Here is a 21563-nt window from a genome sequence, read left to right as displayed (position 1 = left end):
CACAGACTATAGACTCTCACACACACACACATGCATACTCACATATATATATTCACACACAATGGGCTTCTTTCAGTTTCTGTCTACTAAATCCACTCACAAGGTTTTGGTTGGCCCAGGGCTATAATAGAAGGTGCCACACAGTGGGACTGAACCAAAGATCATATGGTTGGTATGGTTGGAAAGCAAACTTCATAGCTACTCAGCCATACCTGAACTTATGTGTGTGTATGTGTGTGTGTGCGTGTGTGTGTGAGTGTGTGTGTGTGTGTGTATGTGTGTGTGTGTGTGTGTGTGTGTGTGTGTGTGTGTGTAATCCTTTTCAGTTTATGCTCACTTTTTCATGCTGCCAGGATCAATGCATTGCTCATGTTTCACTTCAGCATAGGAAATACCCTGGCTGACATCCACTCTAATCTGTGTTGAGTGCCCCAGCATGGCCACAATCTAAAGATTGAAACCAATGAATACATGCATACATACATGCATGCATGTATGTATGTATATATGTATGTGTATGTGTATGCATGTGTATGTGTGTGTGTGTGTGTGTGAATACATACCTGCATAAAGCATAAACGTGCATACACTTTTACATACTCATGCAAATACAACACATAACTTATATAAGTTGCCTGCTAACTACCTGTAAAGATTCCAAATCTGACAATTAATGTAGATTAATGAAAAGCCAAGTATAGCTGAACATGGAAGCAAAATCACAAATGAAAGGAAGATAAAATAACAATTAAGAAGCAGCTACACTAATAAATAAATCAGTTAAAATATAAGCATTTTTTTAAGTAACTTTCATTTCAAGTTTTGTCACAAGGCCGGCAATTTCAGGGGCAGAAGTAAATCAATTATATTGACACCAGTATTCAACGGGTACTTATTTTATCAAGCCCAAAATAATTAAAAGTAAAGTCAACCTCTGTGGAATTTGAACTCAAAATGTACAGACGGACAAAATGTTTAGTGGCATTTTTTTCCGGCAAGCTATCAGCTCTGCCAGCTCGCTGCCCATTTTTTATTAAGTAATATTAACATGTGTTACTTTAATCTGTGAAATATAAGTGACTGCTTATGAAGCTGGCATTTACAGCAACTGTGACTTGACTTAAATTTGAATACAATTTTATTAAATTTCTTTCTATAATTGTTATTGTTTTTCACTTGTCTATTTCTTATCTTCATACTGATATGCAAAATGATTTTCTACTTTGTCCCATCATTAACTACTCTTTTGTTAACTACAACACTGTTAAGTTTGGAGAATTTCTTTAGGTTTATTTCTTCTTCATTTATTTATTTCATTTTGTCAATCTCTCGTCATCATTTATAAGCTCAAGATACTTTTACAACCTGTTTATCTTGTATTTTGTGTTTTTTATCTTCAATTTTCGCATTGATTGTTATCACATGACAGTAACATCTGAGACATTACAACTATCTAATGCTCACTCACTTTCTACATTCTTGTTAGTAACTTAAACATATTCCTTTGATTTATATTATCAATTCAAGTAGATCAAATTTATCACTTCCCCTTTAACCTAATTAGAATATGAGGTCAGATCTCACATTAAGTAACTTTTTTCTTTCTTACGATGAAAAATAAAAATTACTTCACTTTTTCATTGATTTGGAAAATACAGTGCCAGTTAACTCACTTCGAAACCAGAAACTTCTTGTCACCAGAGCAACAAATAATTGCTGAATGAGCACACTATCTGTAAGGTAAATGAATGCTCGGTTATTGGTCAATAAGTAGATTTAAGAAGAAAATTACTCTTAATTGTTTTCCTGATCTTGGGGTTTCGTAAATACCTTTTAATCCATAGCTAGATTAGTTGAGATCTCTTTCATCAGCTTTGCAGTTTTAAAAATGAGTTATAGATATATAAGAATAGAAGATTAGAAGCTATTACAGAGAAAGTTGATGCTTGTGCAGTCTGCTGGGGAATTCCTCAACTAGAGAGTGAATACATATAACAAGTGTAAGCTAGTTTGGTCTTATTTTGGAAGCGATGATCTAATAATAGCCAACAGTAGCTCTACTGGAGTGTGAGAACAGACAAATAAGGAAGGGTTAAATTAGTACTCTCAACGGATAACAGTAGTCGTTTAACTAAGGCAGTCTGAAGACCCGCGTTATGGTAAACCGCTAGAAGTGTTGTAAAATTTTCCATAGACATTTCCAATCTTTAAATTCCGAAAAGCAATCTCTCCTAGTCTAATTACTTATAACATTACTCCTAAGTAAGTTAAATTGAGTGTCAGCTTAAAAAATGAAGGATGCTAGCCACTGGATTTACAGGACATGGTAGTCCCTAAGCTTATTTCGATAAAGTATTTGCAGAGAAGATAAGTGGACAGTTATTGTACGTATTAAGATAGTTAAATTTGTTCTTTTATATTTAATTTTATAGAAACAAAATATCCCTTCTAGGAATTTTAGAATTAAATAAATTATAACAAAATTTATCTTCTCATTTTCAGCAAGATTTTCTCACATATATGTAACGGAGTAATATTTATTTATTTACATTTTTAAGGTTGGCTCATTATTTTGGAAACATCTCCTCGACCTCAAGAAGTCCTCATAAGCGAAGCTAATGGCATTGGTGGAGGGTGAGATACAGAGAAATGTCAGCAATGTTGGTATTGTGACTGGAATATCCTTTTGTAAAGGAATCAAGCGAGGGAGAGAGAGAGAAGTGGCAAGTGTCTATTTATAGGTAGGTTGGTAAGTAGATAGGTGAGCTAGGAACGTACGTCTTTTACCTACGTGAATGGCTGCCTACGTAAATCGGTAGCGATTACGTATGGGCCTCTATCTACATAAACATTGCGGCAGCTTAACCTTATGAAGCCATTTGTAACTTTGTTTTTCGGAAACGGGATCTTTACCATGATTAAACAACACAAGTTGATTCACGAGGTAAGTTACTTTTCATCTGATTACCTTTATTTCGTTATTAATTAAAACAGAATGTCAAATAAAGCACGAGCATACTCACGCCTATCTTTCACATATGTAACAGCTATTTTAAAGTAATTTATTATTTTGGAATCCTTTCTCGTAAGATGATTTTGATAACAGAATAGTTTCCCTTTGCATATTGTGTTTGTATAGGTGTGTATATACAATATATGTATGTAGTTACATTTGTACATACTGACGGAATGATAGATGGAAGAACATGCGCATATGTTAATGTGAAAGTGTTTATGTTTCTCGTGTTTATAATATAAACGCATATTTTTGCATGAGTATATGTTTGTATTTATGTTCCTCTATGCTATTATGCTTTCATCGATCACAAATAAAGATGGTCTGGTCGCGAGCTTGCTTGGGTTTTGAAATTTAACGTCCATCGTTGCACTGACGTAACTTGAGTTTATACCACCTGGGACAAACTCTACACCTACCTCCAACCTGAACAGCACAAAATGATACATACATATATAAAGTATCTGACGAGGCAGTCCACCTCCCTCACCCTTTTATAATCACTCGTGCATGGTTACCGGGTTTATAGCTGTTAGCAGCAATGCACTTTAGGAACTTGGTGAATCTGATCATTGACCTCACAGAGTTTACTTTAGCTAGTAACGTCTGACACATCCACCACACTGTTTTCTATGGCTTTACTTGTAACGCTAGGTCAAGTAGCTGTCGGATGTTATGCCATACCGAAGGACAGCTCATGTCTAGTCCAAGACGATTTATTTCTATGCTTGCCTCTAACTCATATTTAGCTACCTTTCCTATATTCACTACCTCTAGAATCGCCTAGCAGAAGCTCTCCTCCCTGCTACTGTCTATACTTCGGATTAATGGTTAAATCGAGTTGTATATATGAGTGTGCGTATACATGCAAATGTATATCCATATGTGCATGCATGCTTGTATGTATGTATGTATGCATGCATGCATGCATGCACGTATGCATGCATGCATACACGCACGTATGAATGTGTCACCATCCACCTTAGTGTTTTTTCCATGCTGACAGGTTGGACGAGGTGTCGTTAAATTTTTACTATTACACTCATAATAGTACGGGCGTATTCAGCACTGCAGTGTCAATGGGAAGATACACATAGACAAATATACAGACACGCAACACGCAAAATACACACATAAACATACATACGTACACATATGTACATATATAAATACATAAATATACATAATACATACACACACACACAGCTGTATATATGTGGGTGTATGTGCATGTATATGCATATATACATATATAATAAAGTGTATGTGTGCGCATGTACGAAAGTGTACACCAACGTTGCAATGAAAAACGACTCGATACGAAATCCTGAATTAAACACTTTTTTAAGTTACTGTTGACAGTGACTTCAACGTTTTCTCTGCAGCTGATTTATCAGTGAGTTTGTCAAACAACACACTCACACACACGTGTGTGTGAGTGTGCATAATATTTTGCTTCAATGCAAAAGTGTTATATAATGTGTTTTGAACCTTGTCATTCATATATGAATATCAATATTTGCGTTTGTTAATAAGTACACATACATACATATATGCATACATACATGCATGCAAACATACATGCATGCATACATACATACATGCATACATACATGCATACATACATATATACATACATACGTGCATGCAGGCATGTAGGCGTTTGACTAATTTATTACTTAAAGGGAAAGAGTACTGGTTTCCAACAAACAAACGAAAAAAAAAAAAAAATTTCATCACTGGATTTTGGATATCAACAATAATAATTGTTAAATATTGAACTTTCAGAAAGGCTTGCATATTTTATTGATTGTTATTTAAAGTTCATGTTAACCGGTCACTTTCCCCAAAAATCTTAGCTTTTCCATATTGTCACTAAAGATATTTACTTGCATAACTAATTTAATCAATGATTATTGCTATAAATGGGAATTTATAATCAGAGTTGAGGAGCTGCAGGTTTCGGAACAGTTCTTCATCGATATTCTCTTACAGATTTTGGAAAAGATGTTTACATCTGTCGGACAGCTATCCCATATCTTTTCATGTATTTTCTCTTGTGTCTCAGATAACTATATCAAGTTCGATATGTTTGTTCTCAGTAGATTTATTGGGAATTTTCCACCTGTATGTATGTACGTGTGTGTGGGCGTGTGTTTGTGTGTGTGTGTGTGTGTGTGTGTGTGTGTGCGTGCATGTGTATGTATGCATACATGTTTATATGTATGTGTAATAATTTGACTCCGTATCGAAAAGGGATTTTCAACCCAATATCTACATGCTGTTATTTATAGCTTTATGTGAGCCTTGAGAACCACTATTTTATAAAAGAATTATTTCATGTTCTCTCGAAAATTTATAAAAATCTTATGACATCAACAGTGTGTGTGTGTTCACATACATCTACACACGCATGTAATATATATGTATATATGAATGTATATATATGCATATATATGAATGTGTGTGTGTGTGTAAGCTATGTACAAAGATGTAGTTAGTAAAATGAGTAAACAATGACTTCAGTGATAAATTTAGCATAATGGCAGGAGTCCCTACCTTCATGGTATCTTGAGTCTGAGCCCCAAGGCTTAGTCCTCAGTCCTCTTGTTCATCATTGTCTTACAGACCATCACAGACGAGTTATGACTGGTCGTCTATGGGAACCCCTATATACTAATGATTTAGTTCTCATAGTTCTAAATCTAGACTCCAGAAGTCTTAAAACAAACTTAGCAAAGATTAAGGTTTTAATGAGGGAAGAAGACAGACCCTGGTATCCTCATGGGAAATGGCATTGCTTGACATGCAGTAAATGTCATGATATAAACTCCATACACTGTACCCATTGTAAGCTATAGACACAAAAGAGACGTAAAATCAGAGGCAAACAAAGAATATAAACTGCATATGCGATAGATGCACTGGAGCAGAATGTGCTGTGGGTACATCGGAAACAGATTCTCTTAAATGCCTGAATGGCTTACTGGAAATAACTGGTAGCTTTTGTTACCTTGGCGATGTAATTAGCAGACGTGTGTGTGTATGTGTGTGTGTGCAAACAAACATATATATATATATATATACAGTTATCTAAGGAGGTTTCATAAGTTAGAAAAAGAAAGAGTACTTGCAATATAAAGGTTTCTTCAGGTTCCATACTCCAACTTCACTTACATGGTATTGGACAGTCCACAGCTATAGTAGAGTACACCTGTGCTTGGGTATGTGTGTATATATACACATATATATACACATTGGCAATGCATGGGTGTGTGGTTAAAAAGTTTGTTTTCCAATCATGTGGGTCAAGTTCAATCCCACTGCATGACACTTTGGGCAAGTGCCTTCTTCTGTAACATAAACCTGACCAAAAAGCCTTGTGAGTGGATTTTGTGGATGGAAACTAAAAGATATCCAGTGCACACACTAGTGATAGGTATGGTGTAGGTACAAGCATGGCTGTATAGTTAAAAAGTTCTCTTCAAAACCGTTTGGCTTGCAGTTTGAACCCACTATGTTGATTGACCTCATGAGTAAAATGAGTGAATAGAAGGAAACTAGAGGAAGCCTGTTCTCTCTTTCTCTATCTATATATATGTGTGTGTGTGTATGTGCATGTGTGAGTGAGTACATATTCTTATTGATGTGTGCACTGATTGTAAACATAAGACATTTATACATATATTATTTGCAGTTAATTGTAAATAGAAGTCTCACCATTCATGCAAATAGTGTTATCTGTTTTCTATCTTCTGTGAAGGCATGTGAGGATTTGCTATTTGATAGACTTGGCAATTATCACTGTATTTGGAAATGGGTGAGTGTGTGAGTTTTTTTTTTTTTTTTCTCGTTCAGGAATGGCCTCCAGCTGTTAAAATCACATTGGACCCATGGAAGAATGGAGAAGTAGATATTAAAACGATGTTGATCATGATGGTGATGATGATGATCATCCTTGTTTAACGTCCACCTTCCATGCTAGCATAGGTTAGACGGTTTGACAGAAGACTGCACCAGACTTCTGCATGGTTTTTATGGTTGGATGTCCTTCCTAACACCAACCACCCCACAGAGTGGACTGGGTGCTTTTTACGTGGCACCAGCATAGGTGAGGTTAGTTTTGGCATGGTTTTTACAGCTGGATACCCTTCCAAATGCCAACCACTTTACAGTGTGGACTGGGTGCTTTTTACATGGCACCAGCACTAGTAGGGTCACCAAGTAATTTGCACGACAAGGAATCTTTGAGAGGGGGTGGTGGCATTGGAGGAGATGATCTTGTGTCAGATGATGAAAGGATAGAATGTGATAGAAAGTCAGAGGCAGAAACAGATGTCTTGCTGTAGAGGAGGTACATGGTTACCCAGCCAGAGAGAGAGAGAGAGGAAGAGAGCATAGTTGTGTGGCTCATTTCTCATCAATGTATATGTGTGTGTGTTTGTGCTTTCATACTTTGACTTAGTGTGGAGGCGCAATGGCCCAGTGGTTAGGGCAGCGGACTCACGATCAGAGGATCGCGATTTCGATTCCCAGACCGGGCATTGTGAGTGTTTATTGAGCGAAAACACCTAAAGCTCCACGAGACTTTGGCAGGGAATGGTGGCGAACCCTGCTGTACTCTTTCACCACAACTTTCTCTCACTCTTTCTTCCTGTTTCTGTTGTGCCTGTCTTTCAAAGGGCCAGCCTTGTCACACTGTGTCACACTGAATATCCCCAAGAACTATGTTAAGGGTACACGTGTCTGTGGAGTGCTCAGCCACTTGCACGTTAATTTCACGAGCAGGGTGTTCCGTTGATCAGATGAACTGAAACCCTCGATGTTGTAAGCAACGGAGTGCCAACAACAATTTTGACTTAGTGTGATAGTTATAAATGGATGTCACCATCATAGAAATGATGTCATTCATTTCCACTCTTCAGTGAAAGCTTGTTCCATCATGAGGAAACCTTGCTTGGAAACAAGTGTGCATTGGTGAAAGAAAGAGCATCTGGACAGAAAATCTGCTTCAAAAAATTCCATCTGATTCAGTTATGATTGTATAAAAATAGCTAAACAGCAGATGGTGATGTTATTTCCCTTGTCAGCAGATCATCCAGTGGTTTTGTGTCCTAGAAGATGTTGGAAAAAGAGATCCTTTACTTGAAATACAAGTGAAGATTAGTAATGACCATCTGGCAGTAAAACAATGCCTGAATAATACATTTGTCTAACCTATACTAGCATGCAAAAAACAGACATTGAAACAGCAATTGAATATGTGTGCATATATTTATGTATGTGTGTATATATGTAAACAAATATACATATATACCCATGTTAAGTACTAATATATTTAAGCACACACACCACACACATATATTTTTATTTATACTGTAGTTATGTGTGTGTGTGTACATGATTTCTTTAGCTGGATGCCCTTCCCAACAGTAACCACTTTTTACAGTGTACTGACTAAGTACCCCTTCTTTCACTCCCTAGTTTTTTGCAATAGCAGCATTATAGAAATTGTCTTTCTCTCTCTTAGCAAAATTAAAGAGTCCTCTCAGCATTGCATTATCTCTGCTTGATTCATCAGCCTCTCATTGCTGGTACTTTTTGTGAAGTTCTTCTAAGGTCATCTCATAACTTGCAGGACCAAAGATCCTCTATGTCAGCAATGAAGAATAAAAGGGAGAGAGAGAGAGAGAGAGAGAGAGAGAGAGAGAGGCTGATGATTTTAAGCAAATTATTGAGAAGAGATAAAATCCAAACAGAGAGACAAATTTAATGTTGTGAGTTGGTAGTAGTGGAAAGACTAACAGAAGAGACAGTGTTAAGGAAAATAATGGAAATGAACAGGTATGAATGGAAAGGAAAGAGCTTTGTTGGGAGGGGGAGGTTGTTAGTGAAATAGAGAGAGGGACAGAATGATAATGACAATGGAATGAGTTGAGTAGAAAGGATTTAATATTACCCCATGTTATAAGGGTGATTATTTTTGAAGGGGTGCATGAAAAATAACCAGATACATTGGTGAAAGGAACCAAAGAAGAAGTGGGGAAAGGACCAGAAAAAGTCAGTGGGGTAGTGTCATGGAGATAGGTTAGAGAAAGAGTGATATGTTAGAGAGGGGGAGATAAGTGAGAGAGAGAGAGAGAGGTAGGTGGATGAATGCTGTAAAAGCAGTGATAGAAAGGGAAGGAGAGTGTAATAGAGAGAGGGGAGAACTGAGGATGGATGCAACTCAGTCATCATCCATATTTATTCTTTTTAAGTGTTCTCTGTGCTATGTGTGCACCAGAGTGCAGGTTTTCTCCAACAGCACCATATCACCAATTACTGCACTCCTTTGTTATCTCTTTTCTGAAATCCAGCATCTTGATATCAATTTTCACCACTTCATCTCATAAATTTTCTAAGTTTTCTTCTTCCACAAGTACCACCACTTTGAACATTTAACACAATATTTTATGCAATTGCAATCATCATATGCATCACATACCCTTACCAATACAGTCTTCTCTTTGCATACACCATCTAATTCCTCTTATACACAGCTTTTCCCTCAGCTCATTTGTATTGTACTGTTCATGCATTACACATTACACTAACATTATACATCTGTAATTCCTCTACATTCAAGGCTTATGTCTTAGTCTCAGCAGCATTTTACATACAAACATTTGCCCTTCACTCTAAGGGAGAAGCCCTTTATTGCTAGCAAATGTAGTTGCTTCTTTAACTTTTTCCATGTTCTTACTTAGGCTATGATTCTTTAAGAGCAGCTACTCACATTGCTAATTAGGTTACTTTTGTGACAGGAAAACTTCCAAGTAATTAAGAGAATCTATATCCCAGGTGCTCTTCATGATTCATACGCCTGACCACATGTCATGGGTTACCTTTACTGTTAACCTGTCTGTGCTCTCACTACACTTCTTATGTGCTCAGGTTTATACTGGATGCACTGTTTAGAGTTTCTACCTATTTCTTTTCTGCACACTGAGTATAACCATTTCCCTGAAGGCAACACAGTCCTGCCTTCTTTTCTAATTAGCATAAGTTTAGTTTTAACAAAGTATACTTTAAGACCCTTCAATTCTATAGTTTGCTTCTGTATTTGGAATTTCTCCAAATTGTCCACAGATTTAGCTATAAGAATAAGACCATCAGCATATAGGTATTCCCATAGATAACCAGTCTTAAAATCTCTGTTATGGTCCAGAAGACTGCAATAGACAAGTGTGTGTGTGTGTGTGTGTGTAGCTATACATACGTTCATATATGTATATACATATAATGTTTAGATGCAGGCATATGGTTGTAGTTACAAAGTTCACTTTCAAATCATGTGTTTTGGGGTTCAGTTCCTCTACACACCACCATTGCTAAGTCTCTTCTACTATAGACCTACACCAACTAAAGAATGGATTAAATAGACAGAAACTGAAGGAGGCCTTATGTATGTACATATGTGTGCCAGCCTGTAGCGTGTGTGTGTGTGTGTGTGTGTGTGCAGTAGTTTTTGCCAGAGCTTTCTTGCATGTTTTTAAAAGATTAATTGGAAAACCATGAGAGCCCTTTGCTGAGCTCAAGTTTGTCTTATCAATGGCTGATACTACATCCTCCACCAATGATCAATAGCTGCCTTTTCCTTGTGTAAAATTACAGTGTTGAAGAACTCATTAGGCTTATTTATTTGCATATTTCCCAGTAGGAAACTCTATGGAATTGCTTATTTAGTATTTCATTTAGCCTTTGTCAGTTTGCAGTCAGTGAACCATGTTCTTCAAACTGAGATGAATTTTTTTATAATTTTGTAGATGGCTGTAGGTTTTATCTTTATATTTTCAACTGTTTCAGTTCCCTTTTCTTCCCTCTTCTTTTCATTGTAGAATTTGAGTTTATTTTCTTTTCTGAAAATACTATTTTTAAGTGGGACTTCTTGCTCTCATTAAATTGTATATTTAAGCAATTTGAAATCTTTATTCTTTGTCTCATAACAGCTTTCCTGTCTCTTGGGAAAATTTAATGCATATGGCATGCATTACTGACAAAAATTTAAGTTTCATGTTATTGTCTTCCACAGGAATATTTTTTGGCCAATTTTGTTTCACCTTCTATTTTTAAACTGATTTCCAAACAGCCTTGTAGTAGTTCTGACTGGAGAGGAATTAGTTCCTTCCTCTGTAGCATAAATCTTTGATTAGCTTTGATTTTATTGTATTATGGTCTTTACAAAATTGTCTTATCTCCACATGTAGATGAATTCTAGGTTATCAGTTCCATGATGTTGTTATTCATGATCAGGTAAAGTATTATTGCTCCATGAACATCATTTTAGTGAGATACTGATTTTGTTCATCACATGACATTCTTTTGGGTAATTTGATGCTTGAAAAGTTGAAGTCGTCCAACAGAAGTAGATTGATGTGCTGATATAATTTTGTTAACACTTCTTTTCTCAATATAAAGCCCTCCTCAAACTTACCATTATGATTTGAGGCAAAGATGGATATGATGTACATACTACCACATGGAGTTCCTTATATGTACTATTTATCTGAAGGTGCATGGCTGAATGGTTAGAGCATAAGGCTCACAATCATGAGGTAGTGAGATCAATTCCTGGACCAGGCTGTGTTTTTTGTTCTTGAGCAAGACACTTTATCTCATGTTGCTTCAGTTCACTCAGCTATAGAAATGAGTTACGATGTCACTGGTGCCAAATTGTATCGATCTTTACCTTTCCCTCAGATAACATCAGTGGCATGGAGAGGGGAGGCTGGTATTCATCGGCGACTGCTAGTCTTCCATAAAATACCTTGCCCAGACTTGTGCCTCGGAGAATAACTTTCTAAGTGCAATCCCATGGTCATTCATGACCAAAGGAGGTCCTTCCTTCCTTCCTCAATATATCACAGACCAAGTCTGTGTTCGATAGGGTTAAAAGAGCAACATATTTATGCATATAAATGACAACTTTCTGCCCTTCCCCTCTCCAAATCCTTCAACCATCCCAACAACAAAGAACGCTATTACACCATTCACCACAATAGCAATTAAAATCACCACCCACTCCATTAAAAAAAATAAAAGTTTGATAACTATTTACAAAAAGTCCTGTACAAGACAGCTGGTATGCTACAATAATTGGTTTGTGCACTACCTAAAAATACAAACTCCAAATTTAACCCCATTGTAAAGTTACTGCTTTTCCTCAATTTTTATTGAATTATCTGAGCAGGAGTGTTCTGCACAAGCTTTATGCATCAATTTCAGCTATATTTACAGGGTAACATCCAATTAGTTTGACATGGTGGTGAATGGTATAATGATGTAATTAGTTTGTTGTATGTTGGAATGGATGATGTATTTAGCGGTGAAAGGGATGGTGGGTTGGAAAGATCTGGGTTAGTCAGGTTAGATTTGTTGTTTGGTAAGGACTGAAACATATTTGAAGTTTTGCAGTTTGAATTGTTTTGTATGTGAACGAGTTGTAAATGTTTACTCCTTCATGTTAAGTGTATTCACTGGTAAAGTTGAGATTGCATGTATATATAGCATATATAAATATATAACATACACACACACACATATTAATTACATATTTTTACATGTTAATTATGTAATATGTGAAGGCGCATGGCTCAGTGGTTAGAGCATCAGGCTCACAATCATGAGGTAGTGAGTTCGATTCCCAGACGAGGCTGTGTTTGTGTTCTTGAGCAAGACACTTTATTTCATGTTGCTCCAGTTCACTCAGCTGTAGAAATGAGTTGCAACATCACCTTTGGCTTTCTCTTGGAGAACATCATTGGCATAAAGCGGGGAGGTTGATATACATGGGCGACTGCTGGTCTTCTATGAACAACCTTGCCTGGACTTGTGCCTTGGAGGGGAACTTTCTAGGGGCAATCCCATGGTCATTCATGACTGAAGGATGTCTTTACCCATTACCCAATTATGTAATTATTATATGAATGATAATGTTTGTATTTTAGCTCTAAAAACAGCTGTGGGACTTAAAAATGAAATTTTCAAATATTAGTGAGATCTTTGCTTTTTATTCTTTTTATTCTTCTCAGTATATTGCTCTATAAAAACTTATTTATCTCTGCAAACTCATTCCTATTATAGATAATCGCTACCTTGTCACCTAATTTACTACCTTTCCACTGTCGCACTGGGTCAATAGAAGCCATGTCATGCTGCACTCTACAGGTTCTTACATGTATTTTGCACTTATAATTTATATCATATTATGCACAGTTTGTTGACTTCTACATATAATTGAATGCATATTATTACTTGTTACATGAATTTTCTATAATTACATATTCGGATCAACAATGATGTGTGATTATGCATTTGTGTGAGTGAGATTTATACACCCTTGGGTGTACATATGCATACAAACATTCCAATGAACTTTATAGCACATCAGTAATGCATATCATATACCTGAGTGACTATATGTAGAATTGAGCACAACTGCTGTCATACAATTGTAATACTACCATTATTCTTTTCTGTATGTGTATACAATGCCCTACCAATATGTTTGTATTTGTGCATATACATATTCCAGTACATATCTTCATACAGAATATCAGTCAACTATTCTGAATCTACATGGTGATAGAGTTTTCATATCATATATCATATCTATGCATAAAAGTTTGCATATCAAAGTTGTGAGTGATTTGCAAAACAATCAGAACAAGGGAAATAGCTTTTAGTATAATCCCTAAATGTTCACATCCCATTATCCAGTTTAATTAACCCTTTCTTTCTGCAGTTGAATAATTGCTAAAAATTGCTAAGATTCAGCATGAAACCATTAGTACCGTATTAACACTAACCATTCTATTACCAGAAATTATCAATCTTCAGTGTGCTGTTGATTTCTCACTTTCTTCTCCATTACTTACATTGCATGACTTTTGGTAAGAAGTTTGCCTCCCAACCACATGGTTTTGCATTCAGTCCTATTGTACGGCACCTTGGGCAAGTGTCTTCTACTATATCCCCAACCCAACCAAGGCTTTCTGAATGGAAAGAAGCTTGTTGCATGTGTGTATATATATAGACGTTTTTTCCTCTCCATTTTTTTTTTCTTTCCCTCTGTTTTTTTCCCCCATTCCTTTATGTAGAAGAGTGTAGGATTGAAGCATCAAGGACCTTTCCCATTTTTCTCAAGCATCAAACTGATGTACCCTGTTTTGCTTTCTGTAAAAGCATGTCTGGTCATGGAGAAATATTACCTTACTTAGAAACAGTTGAGGGATGCTGAAAGGAAGTGAGTCTAGCTGTAGAAAATCTGCCTCAACAAATTCCATTTAACCCATGTGTGTATGGGGAAAGTGGACATTAAAATAATGATGATGGAGCAAGTATGAACAAAAAGCAATGATCTCCCTGATATTTCAAAATTTCATTCTTAAGTTCTACAGCTGTTTCCACTGTTAAAATACAATCATCCGTAGCCATATAATCATTACATAATTAATATATGAAAATACATAATCAATTAATTTGAGTATGATGAGTAAACTGTTTCATCAGGAAATGCAATTGAAATATGAAAATCAAAACACCATTGTCATTTTAAACGTGACAGAGATGAAACAAAACAAAAAAAAAGCCCTCACACCCACACACAAATATGTGTGTTTCTGTGTATGTATATATATATGTGTGTGTGTGTGTGTATATATATAAATGTGTGTGTGTCTATATATATACACACACATATGTACTTACAAATAATGCATACATGCAGACACTGACATATACGTTTATATATATATAGATACTATCTATACACACACACACTCTCACACACACACATATATACACAGACATACATATATTTATTTTATTCCCACTGACATATACGTTTATATATATATATATATATATTATCTATACACACACACACAAAGACATACACACACACACATATATTTATTTTATTCCATTATTTATTTATTTATTATTCTGTACTACTGCTATACATTCTGCATGCACTATTTGTGCACACATTTGTGCTCATACTTAAACACACAGACACATACAACACTACATAATTTGTGTGGGTGGAGGGATAGTATTGATTACCTCCTTTAATTAATTATGGTCATGGTTTCCTTGGCAGTAGTAATGATTTTTTTTTCCTCATTTTTTTCTGGGCACTTGGCCAATTTTCTAGGCAAGGGGTTATATTTCATTTAATTGATCACACTTCATTTGTGCATATGAAAGACAATCACGGCTTTGGCAAGATTTGAACATGAAACATTGATTTACTAAGGTGGTCTACTTAAAAGAATTCAAACCTGTGCTATGTTACCTTGTGAGTGTTCTGCTTCCAACACAGTTAACATGATATCTTACTTCAATGTGAGGTCAGATATCTTTTTAAAAGAGGAAATGAATACTACATATGCAGTATTCATAATTTTCATAAATTTCTCAATTATGGTATCTGTGTAAGAGAAGTTGTTTAATTTCAGCTTGGAATTGAAACCAGTTCACAGACTCTGACTGCCCAGGGTCTTGTCTCATATTCTATACTGTTTACTACAAGAGGTTAGCTATAATAATTATTTCTTATAGAGGCACAAGGGATAGATAAAGGTTTTAATTGGTTTTAAATTTCTGAAAATTATTGTACCTTAACCACTGCTGATCCTTTACTATTACTAATAAAAATAAAGTTTGAGTATGGTAAAAATACTCTGTGGTATCTTTCCTTGTATAGTTAAAAAAATTACTGGTGTGTTTTTTTTCTTCTTCCACCTCTCCCCCTCTTTTTTTTTTTTTCCTGACATATTAGAGGTTGACAATTATGCTGTAGAAAGTTTATCCTTTTAGCAGCCAGATTACTTTGTCAAGTGTATTGCTTATTTATTCACATTGTTTTGAATTATTCATTCATTATCTCATAGCTTGAGATTTCAATGATGTAATTGTTTATTTTTAAAATCACCTAGCAGGATGGGTCTGAGAGGCCAGATTTGGCCTGTTGCAACATAAAACAGGTAGAATCTTTGGGGTAGATAAGGCTAGTTTAAATGCTAAACAGTTAATAGTTATATGGGCTAAATGACCATTTCTGGATCTGTGGGAACAGTGAGTGAGCAGCAAACAGAGGAGAAGGATGAGGAAGGGGAAGAGGAGGGGCTGGATAATGAATGGCAGCAGTACTGGTAACAGCCCTTTACAAGCTATAGCAGGGTGGGATGGAAACATTTAACTATTTCAACCTTGGTACTTAAATAGTACTTTTCTATCTTCTTTAAAAGGATGAAAAACAAAGTTAACCTTGGTATGCTTTAAACTAAGATGCCCCACATTGGCACTGAATCCAGGCCCTCATGATTGCAATGTAAACTTCTTGACTAATCTACCTTTACACAGAGTATAGTTAATCATCTGAAATTTCGATACATGATTGGTATTTATTTTGTTGATTCCAGAAGAGCAAAAGGTACAGTTAAGATCAGTGAAATTAGAAATTAGATTGTAGAAGAATGAAACTAAATGATTCTCTCTGATTTTGGCACAAGGCCAACAATTTTGAGGGGAGGAGAAAGGGATCGCATTGACTCCCACCCATCCACCCACTGTTAAACTGTGTTTATTTTATCAAATCTGAAAGGATGACAAACAGCATTGACCTTGGTGGCATTTGAACTCAGAATGTAGAGAGATAGAAGAAATGCTGCTAAGCATTTTATTCAGTAATGATTCTACCAGCTATTTTCCCGTTACTTGACTTCTTTCCTTTTAGCTATAATAATGATTTCTTACTTTTGCACATGACTGCAAATTATTTTGAGAAGCTGTAATCAAATTGACTTTGTTACTTGAATGATACTTATTTTATCAACTTCGAAAAGATGAAAATGAAGGTTGACTAGCAGGATTGGAACCCTGATCTAAATATTGCAAGGCTTTTGTTTGATGTTCTACTAAGTCTGCCACCCACTGTTGTTCACTCTTAACTTTGATATTAACAGCAAAACCTAAAATTACTAAAATCTTGTTATTTTAAACAAAGTTGCTTCACTAAAAATCTCACTTTAATCTGTGTTACAAAACAAAAAAAACAAAAGTAACTACAATGTGCATTCCAGAAATTTTCAGACTTTTTTCAGGAGTCATGTATTAATTTCAAAGGAGTACAAAATTCTGATCTTCAAAATAGGATCCTCTGATTTCAATGCATTTATTGTAACACTCCAGCCACTTTGTGAAGGCCCTATGGAATTCTTCTATAGTGAAGATGTCCAGAACATATCAGCGTAGGAGTGGCTGTGTGGTAAGTAGCTTGCTTACCAACCACATGGTTCCGGGTTCAGTCCCACTGCGTGGCACCTTGGGCAAGTGTCTTCTGCTATAGCCTCGGACCGCCCAAAGCCTTGTAAGTGGATTTGGTAGATGGAAACTGAAAGAAGCCCGTCATATACATGTATATGTTTGTGTGTCTGTGTTTGTCCCCCAGCATCGCTTGACAACCGATGCTGGTGTGTTTACGTCCCCGTAACTTAGCGGTTCGGCAAAAGAGACCGATAGAATAAGTACTAGGCTTACAAAGAATAAGTCCTGGGGTCGATATGCTCGACTAAAGGCGGTGCTCCAGCATGGCCACAGTCAAATGACTGAAACAAGTAAAACGAGAGAGTAGGACCCTTGTCACAGCCTCTTTCATCTTCAAAACAATTGCCCTCGAGGTTCTCATTCAGCTTGGGTAACAACCAAAAGTCACAGAGAACAAGGTTTAGCCTGTAGGGTGGGTGAAGAAGAGTTTTGATGCCCACCTCTGTCTAGTAGTTTGTTATAAGTTGTATAATGTTTAATGTATAGTAATGATATATGTACTAAAATTACAATAATCTAGAACAGTTGTAACTGCCTCCCCTAAACAAGTCTCAAAACTTCTGGAATTCACTTTGTATTTTGCTAGTTCATATTTGTTTATTTTTATTCACCTATGTATACCTACTTATTAGTTTATCTGTAAATAAACTCAGTGCTTTACTTTATAGTTAGTATACACTATCTGCAAGCTCATGTTTGTACAAGAATTTGCTGGCAACTATTTACAGTAAAACGGACGGGGTTGTTAAGAGTTAAGACTTATTTTTCAGTCTTTTGATAAATTTGTATATCTAGAAATATATTCATCATTTATAATTAAAAAAATGTTGTTTAAACTTAGTCAAAGATAGTGAGACGATTTTCAATAAACGTGTCTCAAGTATTAAAAAAGAACAACAACCTTAATAAGGTTTTTAAGTTTAAAACCCATTACTTAATATGTATGTATGTGTATGTATGTATGCATGTATGTATGTGTGTGTGTGTATGTATGTGTGTATGTTTGTATATGTATGTTTATGTGTACAAACACACACATGTGTGGTGGGGTAGGGGATTTAACCTCTGCATAAGATCTAGGAAGAAAGAAACACATAAGCAATTAAAATATTTTGAAGGGAATGTGTGTGTGTGTGTATGTGGTGGGGAGAAAGCTGATTATACGTTTATTAGAAATCAATAGCTAAGCACTCGTTACGCAGGTTCAAGTCTTAAATAGAAGTTTATGTTTATCACATTATATGGAACTTATAACAGATTATGTTCTCTCTTCATACACACACACACACACACACACACACACACACACACACACACACACACACACACACACACACACACACACACACACACACACACACACACACACACACACACACACACACACACACACACATACACACACACATATATATTCTCTCTTCACATACCCACACACACACAAATTACTTCATTGACTGTTATGCATCCTGAAACTAATGAGACTGTGTTGCAGCAATACTGTGCTTGAAGAGTGCACCCTGGGTAGCATCATAATTCTTTCTGTTAGTCTTCTGAACAGCATTCTTATACAATTTATTTTTTATACAATTCATCTGAAAATATGTTTATTGTTGTGAAACCAGGTTGATACCTACAAAAATATTTGATACACAGATACAGGAACCAGTTAAGGAGCCTTTTCATGATAGCTTAACATAGTAGAAATCGCAACCAAAATCCCCTCAAATCACAACCTAATTTCTTAAAGAAAGTTTACGTTAGGTAATATTTTCCTTGATTTGCAAAATGATGAGATGATCATGCCTGGAATATATATATATATATATATATCTTTGACCTTAAGTGTTAGGGCTGACCTGAAAACTAAACAACAATAATGTTGTTGTTGTTTTTATTTAACAAAGTCAAACACAGCACAAAAGTACACATGTTAACAGATAGAAATAGATATTTTATATACATCCATCATCATCATCCTTTTTCATGCTTGCATGGGTCAGACAGTTTGTTTTTCAACAGATTTTTTCTATGGCAAGATGCCTTTCCTGTCGCCAACCCTCACCTGTTTCCAAAAAAAGATATTTTCCATAACCAGACATTTCCACAGAATAGTGGAAATGGTTGACATTTCTCCTGCGACAGTGACACTCATTTACTTATTTACAACTTTCAAGTAATGCCAAGACAGGAAAGCACAAACATGTATGTATGTATGTATATATATATATATATATATATATATATAGAGAGAGAGAGAGAGAGAGAGAGAGATATCGATAGACAGATATCTCCTTTTTTTTATCTTTTACTTACTTTAGTCATTAGATTGTAGCCATGCTGGACCTCTGTCTTGAAGAATTTTTCATTGGACTAATCAACCCTAGCACATTTTTCAAAGCCTGGCACTTACTTTTTCCATCTCTTTTGCCAAACCATTAAGTTACAGGGACGAAAACATACCAACACTGGTTGTCAAGCAGAAGTGGGGGACAAACACAGATGCAAGCATGCACATGCACACACACACACACACACAGACACACTCATGTGACAGGCTTCTTTCAGTTTCTGTCTACTGAATCCATTCACAAGGCTTTGATCAGTCAAAGGCTATAGTAGGTGACACTTGCCCAATGTGCCATGCAGTTGGGAAGCAAACTTCTGACCACACAGCCACTCCTGCACCTATACACGCATATTTAACTAGCTTCTTTCAGTTCCTACTTACTAAATCCACTTGTGAGGCTTTGGTCGGCTATAATAGAAAACACTGACCTCGAACCATATGGTTGGAAAGGAAACTTGTAAACCATACAGCTGTACTTGCAAGCATTTAATAACACATGATTATTAAAAATAAAATCACCATCTCTACAATTAACAGGGTTTTAATAAAATTGAAAAAGTTAAACTCCCAAATTTAAGCCCCCTCTTTTCTTTTTAAACTGGTTTCAATGATATCTTGGCCATCTTCAGATTTTCTGCTCTCAAAATGGCTCTCTTTGACATACTAAAATCTCTTTTTCTTTATCATTATAACTGTTTTTCTATAATATTTACTGTGTATGAAGATTATTATAAACAAAAAAACATTATAAATCCTTATGAATATCCTCCTTTTCTTCTTTATCAATTACTGATAGACACTAGAGATCAACACATTCCTCTGACCTGTTGGAACATATCAAACTGTCCAATCAATGCCAGTATGGAATACAGACACTATATGATAATGATGATGACAGATGTTTCAAAAAGCCAGACTCATTGGTTGTTTGTTTTCCAGGATACATGTCATAAACTTTACCCTATTTCTTCATAGAGTTTCAATAAAGATAAAAGTCATTGCCCTAAATAGTAGCAAAATCATTAACTATGGCATATATGAAAAACTACTGGTGAACATATTTGCATATAGACCACACCTTAACCTACTTACTTATATTGATTGCTTAATCATTGGCCTATCAATAGGAGCAAATGTGAATATAGTTCATTTTTATTCCATCCCCTAGCCAAGCTTTATTTGAGGATCTGTTATCTCCCCAACCCCTTCTTGCTTTACATTATACGACTTCCAACGAAATTATTACATATGCTGCCAGCAGCTTAGCCATTATCCTCTCTATTTTTAACTGCCTATTTCATCATCATCATTGTTATCCTCATCACTGTCATGATTATCTGTCCATTTTCCATAAAGTATAGGCTGAACAAGTCTGTTCCAACATCTTGCCATTTGTTGTGTACTCTTCATCATCTGATATACTCAACAATAGGGAAAATCTTAAAACTTTGTCATTATGTATACCCCTTTTTTCTTATCATCATCATCATCATCATCGTTTAACGTCCGCTTTCCATGCTAGCATGGGTCGGACGATTTGACTGAGGACTGGTGAAACTGGATGGCAACACCAGGCTCCAATCTAATTTGGCAGAGTTTCTACAGCTGGATGCCCTTCCTAACGCCAACCACTCAGAGAGTGTAGTGGGTGCTTTTACGTGTCACCCGCACGAAAACGGCCACGCTCGAAAATGGTGTCTTTTATGTGCCACCCGCACAAGAGCCATTCCAGGGGCACTGGCAACGATCTTGCTCGAAAACCCTACAAGGCCAGTCAGGCGGTACTGGCAACGGTCACGCTCAGGATGGTACATCTTATGTGCC

At 36.0% G+C, this 21563-nt stretch overlaps 1 protein-coding gene across 5 annotated transcripts in view; it reads left to right on the top strand.

The window, feature by feature from the left end:
• The first annotated feature begins 1338 nt into the window (after nt 1-1338).
• LOC106875781 (uncharacterized) overlaps nt 1339-21563 on the top strand; it is a 69376-nt gene continuing 49151 nt past the window's right edge. For 2 of the 5 annotated variants that reach the window (XM_014924043.2, XM_052976577.1), the window contains exons 1-2: nt 2017-2384; nt 2559-2944. The gene's annotated coding sequence lies outside the window, so the exon portion shown is untranslated. The other 3 variants (XM_014924045.2, XM_014924046.2, XM_014924044.2) reach the window with 3 other exon arrangements.

Source organism: Octopus bimaculoides, chromosome 2 (assembly GCF_001194135.2).
Source record: "Octopus bimaculoides isolate UCB-OBI-ISO-001 chromosome 2, ASM119413v2, whole genome shotgun sequence".
Classification (NCBI taxonomy): domain Eukaryota; kingdom Metazoa; phylum Mollusca; class Cephalopoda; order Octopoda; family Octopodidae; genus Octopus; species Octopus bimaculoides.
This window is presented reverse-complemented; position numbering and strand designations above follow the sequence as displayed.